At 37.2% G+C, this 25,155-nt stretch overlaps 1 long non-coding RNA gene across 3 annotated transcripts in view; it reads left to right on the forward strand.

Annotated features, from left to right (window-relative positions):
• The window catches only part of LOC134808981 (uncharacterized), a 525,139-nt gene that overhangs the window by 196,535 nt on the left and 303,449 nt on the right, over positions 1–25,155 (forward strand). For all 3 annotated transcript variants that reach the window (XR_010153369.1, XR_010153370.1, XR_010153371.1), the window contains exon 2: positions 24,853–25,003. This is a non-coding gene — a long non-coding RNA (uncharacterized LOC134808981). The remainder of the gene's footprint in view (positions 1–24,852; positions 25,004–25,155) is intronic.

Genomic DNA, 25,155 nt, shown 5'->3' on the forward strand with positions numbered 1-25,155 from the left:
TTATTATACATAAGTTACCATTATGCCCAGGTAGGACATTTAATATACACTCAATAAATAATTATTTATTGAATAACAAACAGTTTACCTTGCATTATAAGGAAATCTGACTAGATGAGAAGGAATTTTAGTAACTATAGAAATCAGTAATGATTCTAACATGATCAAAACGTCAGCATATGTGGAACATGAAAGTTAGAAGTTTTATTGCTCTATGATATAATAAAACAAACTATGGAACAAACGCTAATGGCGAAAAATAAAGAAAAGCTATGAGAAACAGTATATAGAAAAAAATCATCAGAAGTTGATGATTAATTCAGTGTGAAGTAATGGATTAAGGAAAATGAAATCAAGGAAGTCCTCATTCCCACTGTATGAAAAAATCATATTTAGGACTAATTTCAATAAAGAATTATGGATATTGAGATGATGGATAATTCCATGATACATTTAGTTTTAATGAAGAAAAGATTATGTCAAGCTAGATCTTAGAATTTGGAAGAAGGGGAAAAAAGTAAAACAGAAATGGCCAGGTTCCAAAGACATAAGACAGTGCGTTGTTGGAACTGAAGAAAATAGTTCCAAGAAGTTACATACAAATACTAAACGATCAAAAAGCCCTGAAAAAAAATGACACTATATTTGATAGTTTGTATGCCACAGTCAACCTTGTTAATATCATTTTGGTAAAATAAGGGGAGCGGAAACCTTGCTATGGAGCCAGGGTTCTGACACATGGAAATGAAGGCAATTAGGGCAAACACATGTTTGAGAAATTGGGGTGTCAAATAAAATGAATAGTAACTCTAGAGAGTCACAGCACGAGGAGTAATATTTTCTTTTACAAGGTAGAAGAGGCCAAAGGTTTTCCTACTTAAGACAGAAATAGCATAAAGAATGAGCTTGCATGTACAAGAAAGACTGAGAAAATAAGTAGGAAGGAGTTTAAAAAGGGGGATGGAATCTTCAGCAATCATTTGATTCTTTGTCTCTTTGCTCACCTAATCCTCTAAGTTAAAGCTATTTCACCTTCATCTATGGCTCAAAGTCAATAATAATTGTATATTTTAAAATAAAGAATGTGATTGGATTGTTTGTAACTCAAAGGATAAATGCTTGAGGGGATGGATAGCCCATTCTCCATGATGTGCTTATTTCACATTGCATGTCTGTACCAAAACATCTCATTTACCCCATAAATAAATAAATATATTTACATTTATTTATATATTTATATATTATATAAAATATTAGTGACAATAATATATAAAATATTTATTATATATTTATATATTTATTATATATTCATTTATAAATATATATATTTATACATATGTATGTACTCAGTACCCACACAAATTTAAAAAATAATAAAAAATCTAAAAAGGAAACCCATATCAGGATTCAAAACTAATATTTTCTTGAGAGAGGACACATATCAAAGACAAAGTCACCCTTAGAAGTGTCAGGAGCTCTTTGCTCTGCAATTACACATGTATACACTGCCCAGTAGCAATGGCTAAGATAAGCAAATTGAAAATGGAGACCAGTTTAGCTTTCTAGATCCTTTGTGAGTCTGTTTGACCTAAGGATGTCTAATAGCATCATGGAAATAAGACCAGAGGCTCCCAGTCATTTTGGCACCAGGGACCAGTTTCATGGAAGACAGTTTAACCACAGACCAGGTGTTGGGGAGGTTGTGGGTGATTCAAATGCATTACATTTGTTGTGCACTTTATTTCTATTATAATTACATTGTAATATATAATAAAACAGTTGCGCAACTCACCATAATGTAGAATCAGTGGGAGCCCTGAGCTTGTTTTCCTGCAACTAGATGGTCCCATCTGGGGGTGATGGGAGACAGTGACAGATCGTCAGGCATCGGATACTCATAAGGAGCCTGCAACCTAGATCCCTTTCGTGTGCAGTTCATAGTAGGGTTTGCACTCCTGTGAGAATCTAATGCTGCTGCTGATCTGTCAGGAGGTGGAGTTCAGGTGGTAATGCAAGCAATGGGGAGTGGCTGTAAATACAGATGAAGCTTTGCTTGCTTGCCCACCACTCATCTCCTGCTGTGCGGCCCAGTTCTTAACATGCCACCATGGACCAGCACTAGTCTGTGGCCTAGAGGTTGGGAACTCCTGAATTAGACAATGAGGCCTCTGAAGAACAAGATTCTAGGATAAATTTTGATAAGGTTATATAATTCCTTCTTGGTGATTTCCCTTTCAATTAGCTTGCCTAATACTATTCCATCTTATGGAATGGAGGCCTACTAAATATCTAACAGTCCCATTTTGGAGGTTTTATCATTGAGAATTGTATCCAGTGATCTTATTTTTGGTTAACAATGGACACCTTTTGATAAGGACCAGATAAGTTGGAAAGCAAAACCAACAAACAAAATGAAGTTGTCAATCAAACAAGCAAAATAAAGGATACTTCTGTGTGGTTCAGATATCTTTGTGTCAAGACATCATTGAGCAAAGGGGATTTGTGTCCTCAGTTGAAGAAAGTAGAAAATTAAATCCTAAGAATCCAAATTTAACTAAGGATATCTACTGTTTTAAAACCCATTGCTCTCACAAAATTGCAATCATAAAACAAGAAGAAAATAAAACTGTGGTGTAACAGAGCTACAAAACATCAGTAAGGAACCAAGCAAATAAAAAAGACATGTAGTATTTTCGCAGACTTCAGTGCTATGTCTCTATTGCGTGGATAATTGGTATGAATGTGCCAGTCAGTCAAAGCATACATAGCATTTGGTGCAATGACGTCTCCCATTTGTAACATAAAAATAAGATTGTTATTTTCATAACAGATCACCACATTGTACTCTTTTAATTATTAGACTTAAAGCTTATATTGATCTCTTTGATTCCTGATCCAGAAGAGCCTTTGCAAACCAAGACTACTCGCTCCTGTGGGGCATCAGTTTTTCAGGTTGATAAGAGTTGCAGTACCTTGAGGAATTTCCAGTGCTATTGGCTTCACCCCTTCTTCAAGCTACTGACATTCTTGTCCTTCATTGGTACTTATGACATAGTTTGACCAAGTGGAAGGCCCATATAGTTGTTAAATTCACTTCTCTTCACATCTGAGCCATTTCAGGTATTTATTTATTTATTTATTTATTTATTTATTTATTTATTTTTTTGAGATGGAGTCTCGCTCTGTCGCCCAGGCCAGAGTGCAGTGGCGCGATCTCGGCTCACTGCAAGCTCCGCCTCCTGGGTTCACGCCATTCTCCTGCCTCAGCCTCCCGAGTAGCTGGGACTACAGGCGCCCACCACTACGACCGGCTAATTATTTTTGTATTTTTGGTAGAGACGGGGTTTCACCGTGTTAGCCAGGATGGTCTCGATCTCCTGACCTCGTGATCCGCCCGTCTTGGCCTCCCAAAGTGCTGGGATTACAGGTGTGAGCCACTGCGCCTGGCCCAGGCCTTTTTATATGCTGAAAAACTAAATGGTGGAAGCAACCCTATCTGTATGCTACTCCTGCCTGGAACTCATGAGCAACTTCCTTACCTGCTAAAAAAGAGGGTGGCTGTGTCTGAGGCAAAAGTCATTGTTGTTTGTTTAATTTTAATTACAAGCAAAATTAAGTCTAAACATGAGACTTAGAAGCCAAACCAAATCGAAGCTATTGGAATTGGCGCACTATTCTGCCTGCCACATGGCAGGGTGCAGTCTCAACAACCCTTCCGTGCCTTACATCCTTGAGAACTAGAATCTTGGGTCTGGCTGGCATTTTGAAGAAGGCACATCCAAGCAGAAGAGAAGCACATTATTGAAATCAGAGAAGCCTCAGAGCCATTCCACTATGATAATTTACTGTCTGCACTTTTAAAAGGCTAATTTAGAAGTGGAGTAAGCTCCTAGTTTTATGTTTACACACTGCCCTTTTTTGTTATTGCAGCTGACCCTTTCTCAACTCGATGATGAATCTGAGATTCTTATACCTCTTTCCAAATAATTTTAAGAGACAAAACTCATCTTCAACTGCAGGGAATAAATAACTCAGAGATGGCATTGGAATCCTTACTAGGGGGGCTTAGGTCAGGAAAGGCAAAGTTTTTCTATGGTATGTGCCTCAAACATAAGCCTCTGGCTAGAGTCAGGACTTAGTAATCATAAGAGTCCTTTTCAGCCTCTCTCCTAACTTCACATATTAGTGCATGCGTTTGTTACAACCAAACCAGACTCTACTGTTTCAGGATGCAGTTCATTCTAAAGCTTTTTTCCAAAGGGGATATCCAAATCTCCCAACAGGTGCGTTCAAAAGACCTCCAGTCCATACTCAGATGGCTTTGACCTATTTCCACCCTCCAAGTCTAACCACTACCCTCTTCAGTACCATTCACACCTCAAGGACATTATCCGGGTAGACTCCCCTTATTTAGTGTATATGGACTGGTGTTCTCCACAGCACACAGAGAACTTCTGATGAATTGGTCTCTTCAGTTACAATTCAGTCTCTCTCTACTGAAGCCTCTGGAATAGTCAGTGACTTAGGATATGAACATAAACACTGCTCTGTCCCAGCTTGAGGTCTGGGTTCAGATCTTGCATTGGGTGACTGAAGGTTCCAGCCTTTGCTTCCTGGTTAACTAAAATCTCTCCCAGCCAGGTGTGGTGGCTCATGCCTGTAATCGCAGCACATTGGGAGCCGAGGCAGGTGGATCATTTGAGCTCAGGAGTTTAAGACCAGCCTGGGCAACATAGTGAAACACTGTCTCTACAAAAAAAGAAAAAAAGAAAGAAAAATTAGCTGGGTGTGATGGCGTGAACCTGTAGTCGCAGCTACTTGGGGGGCTGAGGCAAGAGAATTCCCTAAGTCCAGGAGGTTGCCATCACACCACTGCACACCAGCCTGGGTGACAGAGTGAGACCCTGTCTCAAAAAATAAAAAAATCTGTCAATGCTTGGTTCTTACCTAGTGCTCTAAATAGGTTCTTGTTAACATTACCAAAGAAGGTAGGAATAAGAAGAAATTTATTTTCAGAATATGAAATGATGAAAAAATTCTTAATCACAGTTGTCTTCAGAATAAAAAAAATAAGGGATTGTTATTTTACAATTTAGTAAATATTCCCCATGTGTTTCAGTATGTTAAAAGAATTCAGTAAATATCACAATTCAATTAAATCAGCCCAGGTTTTATGGCGGTGACCCCTCATGACTGGCCAATTTTAAGGCAACTTGATTAATATTCTTTTATTGATTCACAGAAAAGGAAATCATTCATTGGTCCCTGTGGGCATACCCTATAAAGCTTCTGGGCGTGAGACAGTGTGAGCAACAGGTTGTCCCTGCCACTCCCTGGATCCAAACAGGTCTTTCAGAGTTGACCGAATAGTTATTAGAGACAGCCTTTCCTTTCCTTGATTGCCTTCAACTGAATGTTCTAAAGATATAGAATGTGGTATTCACTTATTCTCATTAATTCATCACTTTCAAGCTTAAACTCCTTTATCAAAGAAAAAAAACTGAAGACCAGGTCAAAGTGCAATTCTGGTGTTTATTTGAAACAAAAGTCATGAAACAATAGGCTTATAAAAATGAAAGGATCATGAGAATTTTAGCCATTCTCTTCCCCTCAAAAATGAGCTGTATATTATCTATGTAGGATGGTCATCTAGAATTTGTGTAGGTACTTAATTTCATCATTCATTTATTCAACAAACATTTATTGATCTCTATAAAATGTCAGGTGGTGTTCTGTGCCCTTGTAGTCATCAGTGAACAAAATAGCCAAAGAGTACTGCCTTTTTTTGAAGTATACATTCTAGTTGGCAGTGTCAGACAAGCAAAAATATATATAATAAAAAGATAATTATATCTTATTTTAGGAAAATAGTTCTATAGAAATAAAAGGAAGAAAGGCAGAGCCAAGTTTAAAAAAAAAAAGATTGAAAGTGCTAGAGTTAGGTGGATAGACATGGTTCCATGTTACAGAAATTGGTCAGGGCAAGCTTAATTGGGAATGGTTAAGTAAAGTCTAGAAGGAGGTAAGAGAGAAAGCCTTGAGACTACCTGGGAAAATTGCTTTTCAAAGCTAGTAGGTGCCATACGATGGAGCTATGTCTGATGTGTGTGAGGAAAGGCAAAGTTTTAGTGAGGGAATGAGAGCGCAGATGGGGAGGTCAGGTAGGTCACAGAGGCTTTTGGGGGTACTACAGGTCACTGTAAACAAACTTAGGGTTTTTGCTTTGTTTTGTAACTTTTACTTTAAGTTCAAGGGTTCAAGTGCGGGTTTGTTACATAGATACGCTTGTGTTACGGTGGTTTGTTGTACAGATTATTTCATCACCCAGGTATTAAGCCCAGTACACATTAGTTATTTTTCCTGATCCTCTCCCTCCTCCCCTCCTCTGCCCTCTGATGGGCCCCACTGTAAATGTTTGTTGGATTTTGCTGATAACATACATATATGCTGCATATCTTCTTTTAAGTATCAAATAGTACATCATCGAAAATAAAATATAATTTAACCTGCTGTTTTATAGTATTTCCTTTCTTATCCAAAACTTTAATGCTGTGCATGACCAAGGTCTTTTGATAATAGTATATTCTCATGTGAATCAGTAAAACTGGATCACAATGAACAATTTTGGAAATTCTTGGTAAGTTGGCCTCTTAGTCTTGAATATGCGTATCCTAATCCCTTCTGTCGTGTTAGAGGAACTTTTTTTTTGTTTCTTCTTTTCGTGAGTAGTAATAGACTTGTTCCTACTGGTTAAATGCCTGAGCTTTCTTTTTTGTACCATAAATCATAGGACAGTACATCTTCACATTATCTGGAAAAACACACTAAGAAAAAAACAAAAACACATGCATTTCCTCCATGCCCTTGAATACTTTGCAAGGTCCCTGGAATAACAGTACTCTCTGCTTCCCTGTTTAGTCACATAAAGAAACCTATAGATGGCACCACTGCTGCCAGTAGCCATCTTGCTGTAATACGAGCCAAACTTCAGAAAAAGGGCAGTGAAATGGACTTAGAATCCTAGTAAACTTTGTATCAAACCAAACTTAGAGCTCACTCTGTCTTTAAAATTTTCAGGTGTAAGTAAAATGTTTGCTTATTTTTAAAGCTTCTTTGAATTAAGAATATTAATACAGGCAACATATGTACTTCTAATGCAATATCTAAGAACAATTGCCTCCAACAAAAAAGGCATAAAATGTATTTCTCAAGAAATGTCACTTTTTTTAGCAAGAACATCAGCTTCAGCTTGCAGGAAGTTAATTGAAAATCCCCATAGATAGAAATGACTGAAGTGAATGCCCTTCAGGACAATAAAGCATTGCTCAGTTCCTTAGGTCTTTTGATAAACTTGCAGTTCATTTGGCTTCCCCTGCTATTGTTCATTAATAATCACTGAAGCTTAATAATTATTTCCTAATGCTTATCACTTATTTTTCCACCCCACTTTATTACTGTCTCACATTAGTTACCTTGCTCCCATTGTGCGTGTGTGTGCATATATGTGTATTTATTTTCCAATAGCATGGTTTTATTTTGCAATTTTTTTATCTTTTAAAATGAAGATGGGAAAACTCTAATATATAATTTCAGTGTATTTAAAAATGAATTATTTTGGACTGTAATGTGAAAGTAAATGTAGTCATAACCGAAAGCAATTTTGAAAGTTCTAAATGAATCCTTATTTTCTTTTAAAAACATTAAATTACAGTGGTTGGATGTGTCTGATGAGCTTCCCCCTTATCCTTTCAAAATGTTTGCTTTGGATATAAATATATTTTTATAACTCAGTTAATTTGCATATACATTCAATTTTCACCCCAATCCAAAATCCAAACCCCTGCTATTTTTCTGTCTGCACCCCACCTGTGGTAACACTGTCACGTTGTGATTTTCAAGCTTAATTTCTGTCTTCAAAAGCAACAGAAGCAGTTTTGTGTTTAAGCAAACAGAGTCCTAGTTTAAAATTTCTCTCTTTTCTCATTTGCACATTTTTAATATTCCTTTTATCGCATTCCCCCCACATACATCTTGAAAAGAAATAAAATATCTCAAGTGATTCAACTTTAAGTACTATATTTGCCAACAAGGCATTGAAAACAAAATACTCTCAAACTGCAGGATATTTTATAATCACAAATTTGCTCATTCCCATTATCCCCAAGGGGCTAAAGCACATATTATTATTCCATTAAGGAAATGAAGACTCTCTGAGCCAAGCAATCCTCTCTTTAGCTCCCTCCTCCCATTCCCATGTTCTAAAACTTTCTCTGCATAAATAGTTCTCAAACTTTGTTAGCTATAACCTTGTGACTTGCAGAAGATTCTTAAGGGTCACTCCTGCAGGGATTCTTAAGAGGTAATCCAGGTTGGTTCTGTTTTCCCACTTGAAACAAAGCAGCTCAGCCTTTGCATTGTATGTTGTAGGTCTGTCTCATATTGTACTTGGAAAAATGAAAATTAAAAAGGAACTTGGTGTTCAACATGGCTGAACATAATTTTTTAATTAAGAGTTTATCCATGAATACAGTACTCTAGATTTTTCCTAGAAGCTACCCAAATCAACACAAAATAACGATGACAAAAATCCAAAACAGTCAAAGCAAAATTTAACATTTATATTTTTCTCTAAAAATATTTCTATACTAAAATAATTCATGAAAAATATTGCTTGTATTTAATATACAAATTCATTCTATTATTTTTTCAAAATGACATATAGTTATTTTGACCTATAGAATCCATCAGGCACCAAGATCGGGGTAGATCCCTCTTAAAATTAATCTGTTTTATCATATACAATATATTTATGAAAGTTTTCTTCTATTTCTACTTGTTTTTGTATAAGTGTGTGCTAAATTTTATCAAATGCTTTCTCTAGATCTATTCATGTTTATACTTTTTTCTTTATACTTTAATGTGGAAAATTACATTGATTTTTTTCTTAGTCTTTTAGATAATTCTGATGTAAAGGGGCATGACTTTTTTCCTTGGAGAAATGCTCAGTGCAACTGATGTTATGATTTGACCTGTTACTTTTTGAGATTAATTTAAAATTATCATTTCCCAGAGTATCATGAATGCTGTTCTAATTATTTAGAATAAATCCAAAGTAATTGCATATTTATAATGTGTTGACAATGTTTGAATTAAAGGCCCAGAATAGCCTTTTCCAAGACGTGTTCTGTTGATTTCTAACTTCACAGAATGCTCAAATTGACTTTCATGCTTATATACATTTGGGAAACAACACACACTAGATCTTAGGAATCTTAGGATTTACTTAGGAAATCAAAGTATATGGTAGCAGATTAAAGGTTCTTATAAGTTCTGTGGAATACATTTATTCATCTTTTTTAGTGAAGGAGCTCTTTCTTTGCAAACATTTGACAGCTTTTGAAGCCATTAACATACTTGCAGAAAGTTCTGTCTTTTGTAGATGAGGATTTTTGAAAAGCTTTATCAAGTTAGAGTTTATTAACTTGTGATAATCTGGAGATTTACCAAACCTATGCTTTCCTTTAAAATTTATATAAAAATATAATTTCTGATTCTATAAAGAGTTTAAGACTATCTATATAAGAAGCAAAGACATCATTGAATGTTCATATCTAAATAACAGTTAAACTTCAATGTAGGCACAGGTGTCCCTTTTAACTATCTCTTATTTTTGCAAAAACAAATATTTTATTTCTAACTCTTTAAGCATAAGTTAAATTAAAGCCCCAAAAAACCACTTACTGAAGAGGAATGAAAAATAAATCATGACAAAAAAAGTAGGCTTTTAAAATTGCAAGTGGCAATTGCACTTTATACATGTACAAAAGAGTTTAAACTTGATATACCAAAACCTTATTTACCTGAAGTACAATAATTCTAAATTTTTAACAGCTTAACCTGCTAAAGGAATCTGGTGAAATTAACCTTTTTAATATCTGTGAAAGAGGATATAGAAATCAAATTAAAATCATGGAAGCAATAATTCAGTGAATGCCATAATTTCTTTCTTCTTTTGTGACTACTTAATATCTTAATTAAAAATCTCTCTTATCTATTTGCAAAAGCATTTACAAACTCTAACATTGAGTAGCCTTACCCCAAGCCAGTCAATGTGCATGAACTGGAAGATGATTTGCAGATAGATAACTTTTAAATTGCTTCTTTATTAACTACAATAACACAAGGTATCTTTCATTTCTTTCATACGCAACTTCTTTCTGAGTCTTCCAATTCTTTGTCACCCTTCTCCTGAGGTCAGGGAAAATATGCAAGGTATTTCTGAGGAGAAGGGTATGACTAAGCAAATCTTTAATCCATAAAGTTTTCTTGATCTTCTTATGTAATAATGGCATAAAAGAATGGAGACTAATATTTACTGAGCAGCTAATTGGTATAAACACCATGTTGGGAGCTTCCTATGCCTTTTAAGCCTTACAGCAAACCTCCAAACATCTCCATTTTGCTAATGAGCAAAAGTCTAGAAAGGTCATTTAGTAAATAAGTAGCGGGCTTGAACATGAAGTCAAATTCATCTTGCTCTCAACGCTATGTTTTTTCCAGCCTGTCACATGCTTTACTGTATGAAAATGTCTCGTTTTAAAGTGTACTTTAACATTTTTGGAATTACGGTCCTTCGATTAATACTTGAGATATTCTCTGCTTCCTTTACAGTGGAGAAAAATGAGGTTAATTATAGAAAAGACTCAACCCTTGATCATTAATCCCTAGTAAGAAGAAAAGGTGGGATTAGAATATATGCTTTTTTATTCCACATGCTGGTGTTTTTTTTTTGTTTGTTTGTTTCAACATCTTGCTTCTTTAGGCATGCTTGCCCTGTTGTTTCCATTACCCTAGAAGGCCTTTATGCATATAAGCAAATCTCTCTATTATGTTAAATCTTGCTACCCACAATATTCCATAGACTACCTTTTGTTACAAGCCATTTCATTGGATTCAGATCAGTCACTGAAACATGATCCTCCCATCAGTACCTGAAACTCATTTAACTCATGAGGTGAACCTCATGCTAACTTTTGAAGAAATTCATTGTGGCCATTGGTACCATAAAAAATAAGAGAGTTTCAGCTTAAGTTCTAATGTTCTTATTTATTGTTTATGAAAGTTATACCCAATGTAAAGCAGGATGCTTGACAAAAAAATAGAGCCAGAACAGTTAAAATTAATACATAACAAGACAGTACAAGGCCTCTGAGTTGAGTTAATCAATGCAGTTGATAACCCAACAGTAACTGTACTAGCAAGGTGGACATTTTAAAATGATTTAATTTTAAAAACTCAGACTTTTTGTTCCCTTAACTTCCAAATCACTGTATTTATGTGCTTTCCTATTGTGATCCCATTTTATATTTTATTCTTCTTGAGCCTGCAAAATATTACAATAAATTTTGATGTTTACTCCTCTTTTGCAAAGATAGCCTAACAAATAATTCTTGATTTATTAAAAAACAACGAACCAACAACTGAGAACAATACTTCATTGTGCTTTGTCCTTTTTGTTGTTGTTGTTATGAAGGGAATGTAAAGCACTCTGTTTTGAAATGAATAGATGAATGATAATGTGCTCTTCAATGGGACACTGTCTCAAAACCTATTTTATCTCTGTGACTGTGATCTTCTATGTGCCTCAGTCAGCTGGTTGATCAGCACTAGGTGCTGGGACAAGAGCCAGCCTGGCCTAACAAAGGAGTATGGAATTGCCTTGAGCTCTCAGGAGCAGACCAACCATTTTTGTATCACTCAACATAGATGAACAATACAGAAACTGACCCCAAATTCATCACTTTACAACCCTTTCAAAATATCCAAATAAATAAAATGTCTTCATTTACCCAGATGTTTAGTTTTAAAATACAGATTGTATTGAAAAAGTCTGATATATTATTTTCTCCATAGTACATGTTGCAAACTAATTTTTTTTTTAGCAAAAACAGCTAACACTTAGTGAATATATACTTTATTCTAAGCACTCTCCATGCTGCCTTCTCACTTAATCCTCACATGAACCCAATTAGTACATACTATTGTTATTAAGGTTGTTAAAATGGGAAAAATAAGGTGTGGAAAGGTTAACATGACATACCTAGGGTTTCATGGCTAATATGAGGATGAGTCAGATTAGAAACTGGTAAGTATGGTATTACAACCTATCATTTATTATTTCATTAACGTTGTCACGCTTACCATGCTGGCTAAATTAAGTTATCTGAAAGACTATTTTGTTCTTACAAGAGTGTTGACGCTATTAGGCAAGAATATTTTCTTCCTATGTAAGACTGAGCTGGAAAAAGGGGATGCAGAACTGTAATCATCGAGGAAACTTCTTTTCCTAGGTTATAGGAAAAGAGGAACAAAACATTGCTGGAGTGTCCCTCTGAGAACAAGAGACAACAAGACAACAAAGTGAGACTTGACTTACTCTCAGAGACCCCCCCCCCCTTCCTTGGAGTCAGGGCCAGCAAATTCTTAGAAATTAAACCGGCTATGTGCTCTCATAGCACAAGCAAGCCAAATGACATGGTAGCAGCAAGCAAAAAAGAAATGTATTTTTTAATTGTTTATTTGTTTAAATTTTATTTCAATCGCCTTAGGAGTACAAGTGGATTTTTGGTTACATGGATGAGTTGTGGCGTGGTGAATTCTGGGCTTTAAGTGTACCTGTCACTCAAATAGTGTATGTTGTACCCAATCGGTAATTTAAAAATGAAATATATTTTTAAAACATTTTCCCTCTGAGAAGCTTGAATAAATCAAAACACAAACAATTCGTGTCAGAATTGTTCTCTAGCACAAAAGGGATTTGCCAGATATGAAGATAGGTCACTTTCTGGAGATGGGATAAAGCCTACATATATACAAAAAACCTTTCAAAACTTATATATATATATGTATATGTATATATATATAAGTATATATGTGTGTATATGTACACCTATATATGTATCAGTATACATATATCAGTATACATATATTTATATAGAGTTTATATATGATATACATACTAATATAATAATATACTGATGTATTAGTATATATCATATATAATATATATACTAATATATTAGTGTATATATCTTATATAATTATTATATGTTAGTATATATAAGTATATATTATATATATTAGTATATATATTAATATATATTACTAATTATCTTCTGCAAACCTTTCTAAGTTGCTGCATGGATTCTGTAATTCCAGACTTCTTTTCCCCTTTACTGTCAATGGTAAGGCAGCAGGAATACGTAACAACACCAGTTATTTTGAAAGGATGCTTCTTGGCCCTTCTCTCTAACTGCTTAAACCATTCCTCTGTGTTAAGAAATGAAAAAAAAAAAAATCCTTACTCAATTCCTGGTGGTTTCTAGTTGATTGACTTCTAATGAGCTATCTGGCATCAGCAGCTCCATGAGGCTGAAAAGGTTTTTCCCATTCTCTGATTTAGGCCAGTCTTGCGTTCAGTTTGAACATTTTTGCATAGCTCATTCAATGCACGAAGATGAATATAGACCATAAAGAAATGTTCTTTAAAAACTATGTCAGAGACAAAGATGTCTTATATCATTTTTAATCCATCACTACAAATAAATATAAATGGGCTGGGCGTGGTGACTCATGCCTTTAATCCCAGCACTTTGGGAGGCCAAGGCAGGAGGATCACTTGAGGTCAGGAGTTCGAAACCAGTCTGGCTGGTTTCACCCTGAAACCCCATCTTACCAAAAAATAAAAAAAATTAGCCAGGCGTGATGATGCATGCCTGTAGTCCCAGCTACTCAGGAGGCTGAAGCATGAGAATCACTTGAACCCAGGAAGTGGAGGCCGAAGTGAGCAGAGATCATGCCACTGCACTCCAGTCTGGGTAGCAGTGTGAGAACCTGTATAAAAAATAATTATGCATGTGTGTGTGTATATATGTATGTGTGTGTGTGTGTGTGTGTGGTAATTAACATACATAATACTTAACCAAGCCCCTTATTTTTTCCACTTTTACCACACAAGTTACTTGAAGAGAAATTGTTGTCATTTTTCATGATCATTTCCTCACCATGGGGAGTTAGAAGCAGAAATAGACATTTGCAATAACCCCATCCTCCCAAATGTCCTCTTCTCCAGCTCCCAAGTTTCTTCTTTTGCCCTTTTCTTCCTGTTCCCTCTTTCCATTTCTCAATCTCTGTTGGAGTTAACATTAGCTTAGAAGAGCAATGGATTCTGAGACCTTCTACTCATTCTAGTTCATTTTGTTACCAAATAAGTACTTAATTAGTTGAAAGAAAGAACCTGATTTCATTAATGAGGAAATAAAGTATGTGTTCAACCCAGGAACAAGAAAAGAACAAAAAATCAGCAAGGTGGCTATAAGGGTAGGTTATAGAACCAGACAGGTGGTTTCAAATATGGGCCTCTTTCCTTTGCTAATGACATGAACTTGGTTGACTTGTTCACACTCAAAGACTCAATCTTTTCATCTGCAAACTGGGATTCATGTCAGTTTTCTAGGAATTCAGCAGGCTTAATAAATAGCATCCCTCTTTCCCATCCATGCTCTAAAAATGTTGAGAAAGTGTGAAAAAAAGAAGCAGATGGGGTCAAAATTTTCACCTTGATTCATGATAACTACTAAGTGAGATGCTGTAGCTTAGTGTCTGAGCCAAATAAACCTACCAAGTAAATATGAGACTGAGACACTTAACCACCTGCACATGCCAGACCAGACCTGAAATGCAAAGACCACAAAGGTTACACATCGGGCATGGAGGTACGTCACCTACTGACTTTTTGATGGGAGAGGAGGAGAAGAAGAAGTAAATAAAAGAAAAAAGGAAGAGCTGAAGTCAGTACACCCAAATTATTGTCCTCAAATTTACTAGTTCGATGAATCATCTTATTACTTCTGGTAAAATAGTGATTAAGGGTTAGAAAAAGACAGAAGTGTTTATATCGGGGGAAACTTCAGGGGCTGGAAAGAACTATTCCCCCATAATTTTCCCCCAGGTTTCTGAGGTCTTAACCCTTTGTGTCTAGACATTGCACTCATCATCAGTCAATAAGCGCCACCCACTCAGGGAAGGAGAGCAGCATTTTTTTTACAACAGCCTTGTGTCCAGGTTCTTGTACTTTTCCAATACCAGCCATACCTCCGCTGGGTTGTCTCCTAGACCTACAAGTGGCTGTTTTACATTTTGTTCCCAGAAGACTCTGGAATGAGTCACAATAAAATGTTAAATAAATGGACTCTAAGGTGGTATTTTACCCAAAGCTGAAAATTCATACCCTGATCTCTTTCTTAACCTCGAACTATGTCCAGCCATATTACTCAATGTAGCCTACTAGGGCACTGCAAAAAGTTTGAATGTAAACCTCATGAGTCAATAATAAAATTTCTCCCAACTAGGGATTCCAGAAAGAAGTTAATTCAAGTAGTGTTTCGCTTGTTAAAGTTTTTTTTCTTATATATAATAGTCCAAAAGAACCCCCCATCGAATTCTTTTTTATTTGCAAATTACAGATAATTTTGCAAGTGTAAGATTGTATATATATATATATGTATATGGTCATGTGCCACATAATGACGTTTCAGTCAAGGATGGACCACATGTATGAAAGTAGTCCCATAAGATTATAATGGAGCTGAAAAATTCCTATAGCCTGCTGACTTCTTAGCCTTTATAGTCATATCACAATGCATTAGTCACATGTTTGTGGTGATGCTGGCATAAACACAACTATTGCTCTGCCAGTCTTACAAAAGTCTAGCACAGGCAACTATGTATAGTACATAATACTAGACTGTTATAATAAATTACTATGTTACTGGTTTATGTATTTACTGTGTTATATTTTTATGGTTATTTTAAAGTATACTCCTACTTACAAAAAATATGTTAACTGTAAAACAGCCTCAGGCAGGTCCTTGTAGGAGGGATTCCAGGAGAAGGCATTGTTACCATAGAAGATGACAGTTTCATGCATGTTATTGCCCCTGAAGACAGCGGGACAAGAGGTGAAGAAGAAAAACAGTGATATTGATGACCATGACTGTGTGTTGTCTCAGGCTACTGTGTGTGTTTGTGTTTTAGTCTTTAACAAAAAAGTTTTAAAATTAAAAAATAAAATAAAAAGAAGAAAGTGTATAGAATAAGTACATAAAGAAAAAATATTTTTTGTACAGCTGTACAATGTGTGTTTTAAACTGTTATTACAAAAAAAGTCAAAAAGTTAAAAAACGTGAGAAAGTTTATAAAGTAAAAAAGTTACAGTAAGCTAAGGTTAATTTATTGTTGAAGAAAAATATTTTAAATACATTTAGTGTATCCTAAGTGTACAGTGTTTATAAAGTCTAAAGTAGTATACAGTAATCTCCTAGACCTTCACATTCACTACCACTCACTCACAGACTCACCCAAAGCAACTTCCAGTCCTATAAGCTCCATTCATGGTATACCAGTGTGCTATACAGGTGTACTATATTTCATTTTTCATGGAGTATTTTTACTGTACCTTTTCTATATTTAGATACATAAATACCATTGTGTTACAATTACTGACAATATTCCTTGAAGTCATATACAGGTTTATAGCCTAGGAGCAATAGGCTATACCATACGACCTAAGTGTATAGTAGCCTCTACCATCTAGGTTTGTGTAAGTACACTCCATGATGTTCGCACAACAACAAAATCACCTTAGGATGCATTTCTCAGAATGTATCCCCATCATTAAGCACTGCATGACTGTATGTATATATATGTATTTATTTACATACATATATAATAAAATGGATCCAACCCTGCCTTTTTTATTTTCAACTTGTATTTTTTTTTAAGTTCAGGTGTATAAGTGCAGGTTTGTTGCATAGGTAAAATTGTGTCACGGGGGTTTGTTGTACAGATTATTTCATCACCCAGACACTAAGCCTAGTACTCATTACTATTTTTCCTGATCCTCTCCCTCCTCTCACCCTCCACCCTCTGATAGGTCCTAGTGTGTATTGTTACTCTCTATGTGTCTACGTGTTCTCATCATTTAGCTCCCACTTACAAGTGAGAATATGTGGTATTTGGTTTTCTGTTCCTGTGGTAGTTTGCTAAGGATAATGGCCTCCAGCTCCGTCCATGTCCCTGCAAATGATGTGATCTCATTTCTTTTTGTGGCTGCATTGTATTCCATGGTGTATGTGTACCACATTTTCTTTATCCAGTCTGTCATTCATGGGCATTTTGGTAGATTCTATGTCTTTGCTATTGTAAATAGTCCTACAATGAACATACATGTGCTTGTGTCATTATAAAAGAATGACTTATATTCCTTTGGTTGTATACCCAGTATTGGGATTGCTGGGTCAAATGGTATTTCTGTGTTTAGGTCTTTGAGGAGTTACCACCCTGTCTTCCACAATGTCAAACCTGCTTCTTACTCTTCTCTGACTTAACTAAAGGGCATGTGATGCCAATATAGAGTTAGTTTTCCTTCAGCAGATGCAACCTGGGCTGTTTTCTCAGGAATAGGTTCAATTTTCTTCAGGACTTTGGAAGTTAAATTAGTTTGACAACAAGACTCTGGTGCCCATGATTTTCTTTTTAGAGTCCAATAGAAATAAAGCCACATAATTATCACCAAGATATTTAGAAAACAACAGACTTACTCTGAGAAACATTATATTCCTAGAACCTAGCACTTGGTATTGCCAAAAGCTGGAGAAGATATCCCATGTTATCTGAGCAAAAGAAGAACGCCTTTGGTTTATGTTTAGCCGAGTGCCTCTCAGTTCACACCAGTTGCCCAGAATCTGCAATCTGTAACCTTGCTCAGTTGGGAGGAAGCTCCTTGCAGATGGTTCCCTTAGAACTGTGCATTTGCTATCACTCCTTGTTCTCTCAGACATCACTGCTTTCTTGGCGAGTTAAAATTTTTGCAATGGTGCAGTCCCAGCTCCAAGATCATTTTTTTGTGTTATTTTTTCTTTTATATCCATATTTTCAAAATCTGTTCATTTATACTTACACCTTGAGTCTCATGTTCTTGCCACCCAAGTTCCAAATTGAGTCAGCCTTTGCATTTACCAATGTGACCCTTTCCACTGCCTCCTATTTTTGAGTTACTTATGTCCAAGACACCAGTCTTCTACGGAAAATTTTCACTCCAGTCAGAGCCACCATAAGACCACATGTTGGGAGGTGGTTATGGAGTCTGTAGGCCAGCCACAGGAGTGCAATCTTTGTTCTTTCTCGATTTCTTTGTTGTCTGATCTACAGCATCTACAGTTTAAAGACTGAATCTTATTAATGCACATAGAACTCAGTCTGGCACCAAAAACTGTGGCTTAACCCTCTTACATCTAAAAGGCCAGTGCACAAACTGTTTTTCTTGTGACAGATTTTATGCTATTTCAAGCGTTACTTCTAGGGTAAGCTATAGGAACTTGCCATTGAGGTTTTCTGCAGTGGATAATGCAAGTTGGTGACTGCTGAGATCCAAACACAGCCTGAATCTTCGCCATCTATGTGGCCAGCATTTGCTGAGGTCCTTATAAGGCTGCCATGACTGCAGAGAAGCTATAACATTGTTCGCATGCCCCGCCTGAGCCCTGAGTTGCCTACACATCTTCAGAAGCCCTCCTCTGCTCAAGGTCAGGGCCTTGCATAGAGGTTAAGCCTCATTGGCAGAGACATGTAAAGCCCGAGAACCATTCACTTGAAGCTACTCATGCATATACCGCTGATATTTTGAAAATGGCTACTTCACTCTGGAAAAAGCCACAATAAGCATCACCAAACATTTAGCACAGCTGATTGAAGCCTTATGGCCTGTCCACAGCAGCTAAGAGCCAAGGCTCGAGGGAAAAATCTGCCTAGGCTAGTATACGCCTTTACAAAGCACCAAGATAAGAATGTTCTTCCCACACACTAAACTCATGGCCCCAAACCATATTTCTTACCCACATCAAAAACCTTTTCATGGAGATCTTCAGCTTCTCTAATTATTCTCTTTGTCTTTATTGCTCAATATTTCTGCTTGAGTCTCCGGGGATGTGTGGGAATTGATACCCTCATTCTCTGTATATTCTCTGATCTAAAAAGACTGAGAGATAGAATATATCGGGAAGTCACAAATCACCATGTGCAGATTTCCAATGGACACATCAAACCTGTTTCAACACAATAAATTCTCTTAGCCTATTTTGAGAATATAAAAGAGTCCAGAGAATAAGGAGAAAGAAATTTTATGACAATGCATTCTTTGGAGAATACTGCCTGAGTCTCATCTGATGCCATCTCCAGCATGAGCGATTGGCCCATCCACCTCACCTTAATCCTTCCAGTGGTTTCCAAAGTGTAATTTGGAGAGGTGATGCCCATGCGTGAGGGGCATAGCCAACTGAAATCCTCCCTGTGCCTGATAATCCTGGAGCATGAGACATCTTCTGAATGGTCTATAGAGATGCTTCTCTGTGGGGATTGCCCTGCTTTTCCAGTTATTTCCAAGAACAAAGAAGCACAAGTGCTTCTCAGGGACTGGATGTGGGTCCTTGGGAGAGCTGATGAGAGTCATCTAGTCCAACAGAACACACCAGATGGAGGTTGGAGGGAGAGGGAAGAATGAGTGGGAAGAGACAGAGTGAACATCTCAGGGCTCAGGAAGGAGCATGAGCAGTCAGCACCTCGAGTGGTGAGAAGCTGGAGGTGTTCTACTCATGCATTATCTTTCACATGAACAATAGCTTCAAAAGTGGGCAGAAAGCATTCTCCCCACACAGCAATGCCCATTTAATAAGTTTGCCGTGATGATTGACTTGGTAATGCATGTAAAAGTCTTAGGACAGCATGCTTATTAGCCTATCACCAGTACCTACATGTTTAACATTATATGACAAATGCTCGGTGAGTGTCTTAGTTCCACTCTTTCCTAATATTTATTACACACCCCTTCTCCCACTCCTGGCTAGTCAGCTTGCATGTACAGTCATTTCTGCTATAATGCAACATATGTGTTCCTAAGAATCGCTGCTCTGTGTAACGTCAAGCAATTAAAACCACAGAGCTTTGGATAAATCGGCTTAGGCACACAACACTCATGATCAGTGACACATTTTTTAAAAAGATAGAAATATAATAAAGATGGCAGCACATCCTGTATCTAAGATAAACGTGGAAATTAAAACAAAAATGGTAGCACAGTTTTATCCATGTGAAGTGGTTAAGAAACACATATCACATTCAATATGGCACCTGGAGTTTGCTTGTGGAAGCGGACAGCTCTGAGTTATTGTGAAGTGAGGGAAGGAGTATCCTCTGAAACCAGACAGAAAGCTATAACGCCAGATGTAGACGGGTGTGGCTTGTGGTCCTCGTGAGGTGTGTGCATTTGTGTGCTTTGTGTATTTCTAGGTGGCTCCCTTCAGCCGAGTGCAGTTTTCTGTGTTTACCTACTGCTTCTCATGGATGAAAACTCATGTAAACAAATGCAAAATTTGTGTTATCCTCAAACTGAGGATGATATACCAATTACGTTGGAACAAATTCATATTTTCAAAATGAGCAGAACTAACAGTACATATTTACAAACCAGAAGCCACACATCCCCTAGCCTGCTTTGAGAAGGGAGAATTTATGAGAATGTGATCTCCCCAGTGCAATAGTTAGAATCTTTGGATTTAGGCCACGAGCGTTTGCCAAAAGAAATATATAATGGAGAAGAGAGTTCTGGAGACCTTTGTTGGGAAAGCCAGAACATCCTCACAGAGTTACTCAACTCTGGCTAAATTATATGTGAAGACCTAGATGACACGTAAAGAATTATTGTGCATTTTGAAAGCAGGAAGAGGAAAAGAAAAGGAGGAAACAAATGACTCTGATCAATTCTTGGTAGTAACAAAGGAGATACGATTCCCACTACACTCTCACGTGATACATTCAAATGGTAACTACTTTTCGTCTATTTTTGCCAAAAATGAAGACATAGGATCATAGGGAAAAAACAATGTTTACTAAATCTATCAATCAAAGCCACTAAATCCTAATTCTTCTATTTCAAGATCCATTAAAAAGAAATTTCTGGGGCCAGGCGCGGTGGCTCACGCCTGTAATCCCAGCCCTTTGGGCGGCTGAGGATCACGAGGCAGATCACGAGGATCAGGAGATGGAGACCATCCTGGCTAACACGGTGAAACCCCGTCTCTACTAAAAATACAAAAAGAATTAGCCGGGCATGGGGGCGGGCGCCTGTAGTCCCAGCTACTTGGGAGGCTGAGGCAGGAGAATGGCGTGAACCTGGGAGGCGGAGCTTGCAATGAGCCGAGATCGCGCCACTGCACTCTGGCCTGGGTGACAGAGCGAGACTCAGTCACACACACACACACAAAAAAAAAAAAAAAAAAAAAAAAAAAAATTCTACTTATTTATTTTTAACTTTTATTTTGGGTTCAGGCATACATGTGCAGGTTTGTTATATAGGTAAACTTGTGTCATGAGGGTTTGTTGTATAGATTATTTTGTCACCCAGGTACTAAACCTAGTACCCAGTGGTTATTTTCTGTCTCTCTCATCTCACCCTCCACCCTCAAGTAGGCCCTAGTGTCTGTTGTTCCCCTGTTTGCATCCATGTGTTCTCTTCATTTAGCTCCCACTTTTAAGTGAGAACATTCGGTGTTTGGTTTTCTGTTCCTCTGTTTGTTTGCTAATGGCCTCCAGGTCCATCCGTGTTTCTGCAAAAGACATTATCTCATTTCTTTTTATGGTGGCATAGTTTTCTATACTGTATATGCACCACATTTTTTAATCCAGTCTTCCACTGATGGGCATTTAGGTTGATTCCATGTCTATGCTATTGTAAATAGTGCTGCAATGAACATATGCGTGCATGTGTCTTTATGGTATATTCCTTTGGGTACGTACACAGTAATGGGATTGCTGGGCCAAATAGTAATTCTGTTTTAGAAATGTCTACTTCTTTGTTTTTGGAGTGAACAATAACAAATAAGTCAAATCAAACAAGAATATATAAAGGTTTGTTTGTATTTTAATTATTAAAATATTGAAAAAGGAATACATGAATTATTTATAAAAGCAAATTGTCAGTCACTGGAGGCAGGTGCCAAAATAAATTCTTCTCTTCAGCGTAATAAAAAGTGCTCTGAAGCAAATTGGAATATAATATTGATAATGACAATAAATTGTAAATTCGTATAACTTTGTAAAAATTTAATATTTGTGCATTTCTGAAGTTCTTTGAACCTTCTTTTTTATCATCAGTGTTTCTAGGTAGTGTTCATTTCTTCAGACAGAAGGTTCTTAAAGAGTCATGACTGCCTTATTAGTTATGTTTGTGCTTCCAAAACTTACAGTCTATTCCATCTGTGGTGAGCCACTTCAGCAAAATATATTTTGGACCATGAATTATTGGGCATAATGTAACAAAGCAACTGGTTGTTTGACATTTTTTTTTTGGTTTGGTATCATGTAGATAGTTATTTTTAGAACCAACTCTAAATGACTTTTCTCCGGCCTTTTTCTTTTTTTTTGAGATGGAGTCTCGCTCTGTCGCCCAGGCTGGAGTGCAGTGGCGCAATCTCGGCTCACTGCAACCTCCACCTCCAGGGTTCAAGCGATTCTCCTGCCTCAGCCTCCCGAGTAGCTGGGACTACAGGCATGCGCCACCACATCCAGCTAATATTTTGTATTTTTAGTAGAGATGGAGTTTCACCGTGATAGCCAGGGTGGTCTCTATCTCCTGACCTCGTGATCTGCCCCCTTGGCCTCCCAAAGTGTTGGGATTACAGGCATGAGTCACCGCGCTGGCCTTCTCCAGCATTCAACAAGTGTCATGCTATAGTCGACGTGTCAGAAATATCCAGTGAGAATCAGGGAAACCTCATTAGAAAGAGTTCCTGATTGGTTCCCATATGTTCCTGAGCTGTTTACTATATTAGAGTATGGTTTCAGTTTCTCTTATTTCTTTCACTAATCTTTGGGCTCTGACAAGGTATATTCTCATTATAATCTCTCTGTTCTCTCAAAATCTAACACAGTATTAAGTACAAAGTTAGTTCTCTCTATATTGTAGTTAAATGGAATGAGTTCATTACAAGAAGATTAGGGCTGAATTAGCCCAGTTTGGCATTTTACATATTTGAATAATCAAATGGTAGCTAGAACCTCTATTCTGCTTGGTTTTATAAATTCAGTAGGGGACAGCTGCCGGATTTAATTTCTCCCTCATTTCTAATGGACTAAGTCAGTTTAGGTCACTGTGAAGACGTGGGTGAGGTCATGAACTTCAGTCTAGGGCTGCTGTTTTATTGTTTAGACTATCGCAGCCCTCCTAAGCCAAATTTCTTATATACTTTCAAAATAAAAATGCAGCAAACTAGTGTGGAAGTAGCCTCCAGAGCGTTCTGCCCCTCACCACCCCCGGCCCCTCCAAAGTTAGACTTAATCTTCTTGTTTCCATGTCAAATCCAAACTGGACCACCATCACTAGTTTCCTAGGAAACCCTGAAAAACTGTCTTTACATAACTCACTTTGCCCACTATTGGAATGCTGCCACTTCTGGGGAAAGGCACAGCAGCTGTTCAGCTGCCTCATAGCAACACTTCACAACAGTGTGGGAGGAAAGCAAAGACCAGCAATATACTTAAATTAAACTTCCCTGGGGAGAGCAAGGTACCAGGGCAGAAGGTAATAGTTTAGAGTTGAGAGCATCTAATTAGTCAACAGACCTGCCCTGAAAGCGAATGTAGTGAATTTTTAATGAAATCAAGAGACCCAGTGTTTTGTCTCATCTTCCACTTGAAAGGCACTGATACATATTTAACTGCTATCATCGAAAGAGTCCTTCTGTTTCAAACATACTTCCAAAGAAGTATTTTTTTTATTTTTATTTTGAACTAAACAACAAAAAAGAACACCCACAGCAAAGAATAAAGGTCAACTGGGTTATGTTTTCATATAATTTCTACTATTTCCCCAAAAGTTAATAACATTTCATCCAGCTACCCCTTGGACTAGCTAGAATTGCCAAAACTCAGATGACAATGCAAGAAGCATCGTTTCAACCTGGCTCTGTTCTCTCTTTAGCACAGAAACAAAACACATGTTTATAGCAGCCATTCTTTGAACCGTGATTCATAAAATAGGGGTAGAAATTAAAAAGGTAAAGTCAAAGTTGCCAATAGTAAGAGGAAAATATTTGAACGGATGGAACCCAAACTGCCATGTAATGCTGTGTGGTTTGCTGTGCATAAAGGCACCCAGCCAACGAAGCAAATGGAAGCTTAAAATGCAGTTTGGGCTCCCCTAACCAAACTGTGCACCCAGGAGTCAGGCTACTACTTCCCGAAGAAGGGGTACCTTTTCCTCAGCACAAAGGCGCCATCTGTTGGCCATCTCAACAGAGGGGCTGCTTTCTTTTGGCGGGTTGTGGTCATTCAGAGGGGAAGCCAATTTTTCTAGTGGAAACCCCGCATAGAATGGGGGACCCTAAGAGGCATTCTTGTACAAATACTTCATTTTATACATAAGAGAACAAACACCAGGGGTCCAGTAGAGAACAATAATAAGGACCTCTGTTTCAGAAAGCAGAAAAAGATGTTATTAAAAGTACTAACAGAAACTTTTTTCTGTCTCTCCCTGAATTCTCTGAAATAGTCATGGTGTCTTTATTTGCTTCATGTTATTGATTTAGTGTAATTCTAAGCAAAGACAATTTTAAAATGTAATTATTAGCATTAATTTCCCTTTTCGTCTTTATGTCGTGAAATGTCAGCTTTTAATATGAATGTAAATGCATTTTGTTGGTTACACAGAGTCACTGACGCTATCCACTTCCTATTTTGTAGGTTGTACACGCCTACCCATTTCCTTCTTATCAGAAGAGTGAAAACACTGCAGAAAACCACCTCTTCTGTTTGTATTTTACTTCCGGAAACATATACATCCCATCAACCCTCTCTATCTTCAGTTTACTGGTGAATAAAGAAGGACTTAAAGGTAAAGAGACCATGGCTACTCCTATATTCCAATGTTGTCTTCATTTCCAGCCTAAGTGGCTGGCTGGCACATGGAGGGAAGTAACAGGAGTTAGAATGGCTGTCATAGGTTCCTTGTTCCTCTATGTTTCCCAGAAGGCCATTGTCTTATTT

The sequence above is a fragment of the Pan troglodytes genome, chromosome 19 (genome assembly GCF_028858775.2).
Source record: "Pan troglodytes isolate AG18354 chromosome 19, NHGRI_mPanTro3-v2.0_pri, whole genome shotgun sequence".
Taxonomy (NCBI): domain Eukaryota; kingdom Metazoa; phylum Chordata; class Mammalia; order Primates; family Hominidae; genus Pan; species Pan troglodytes.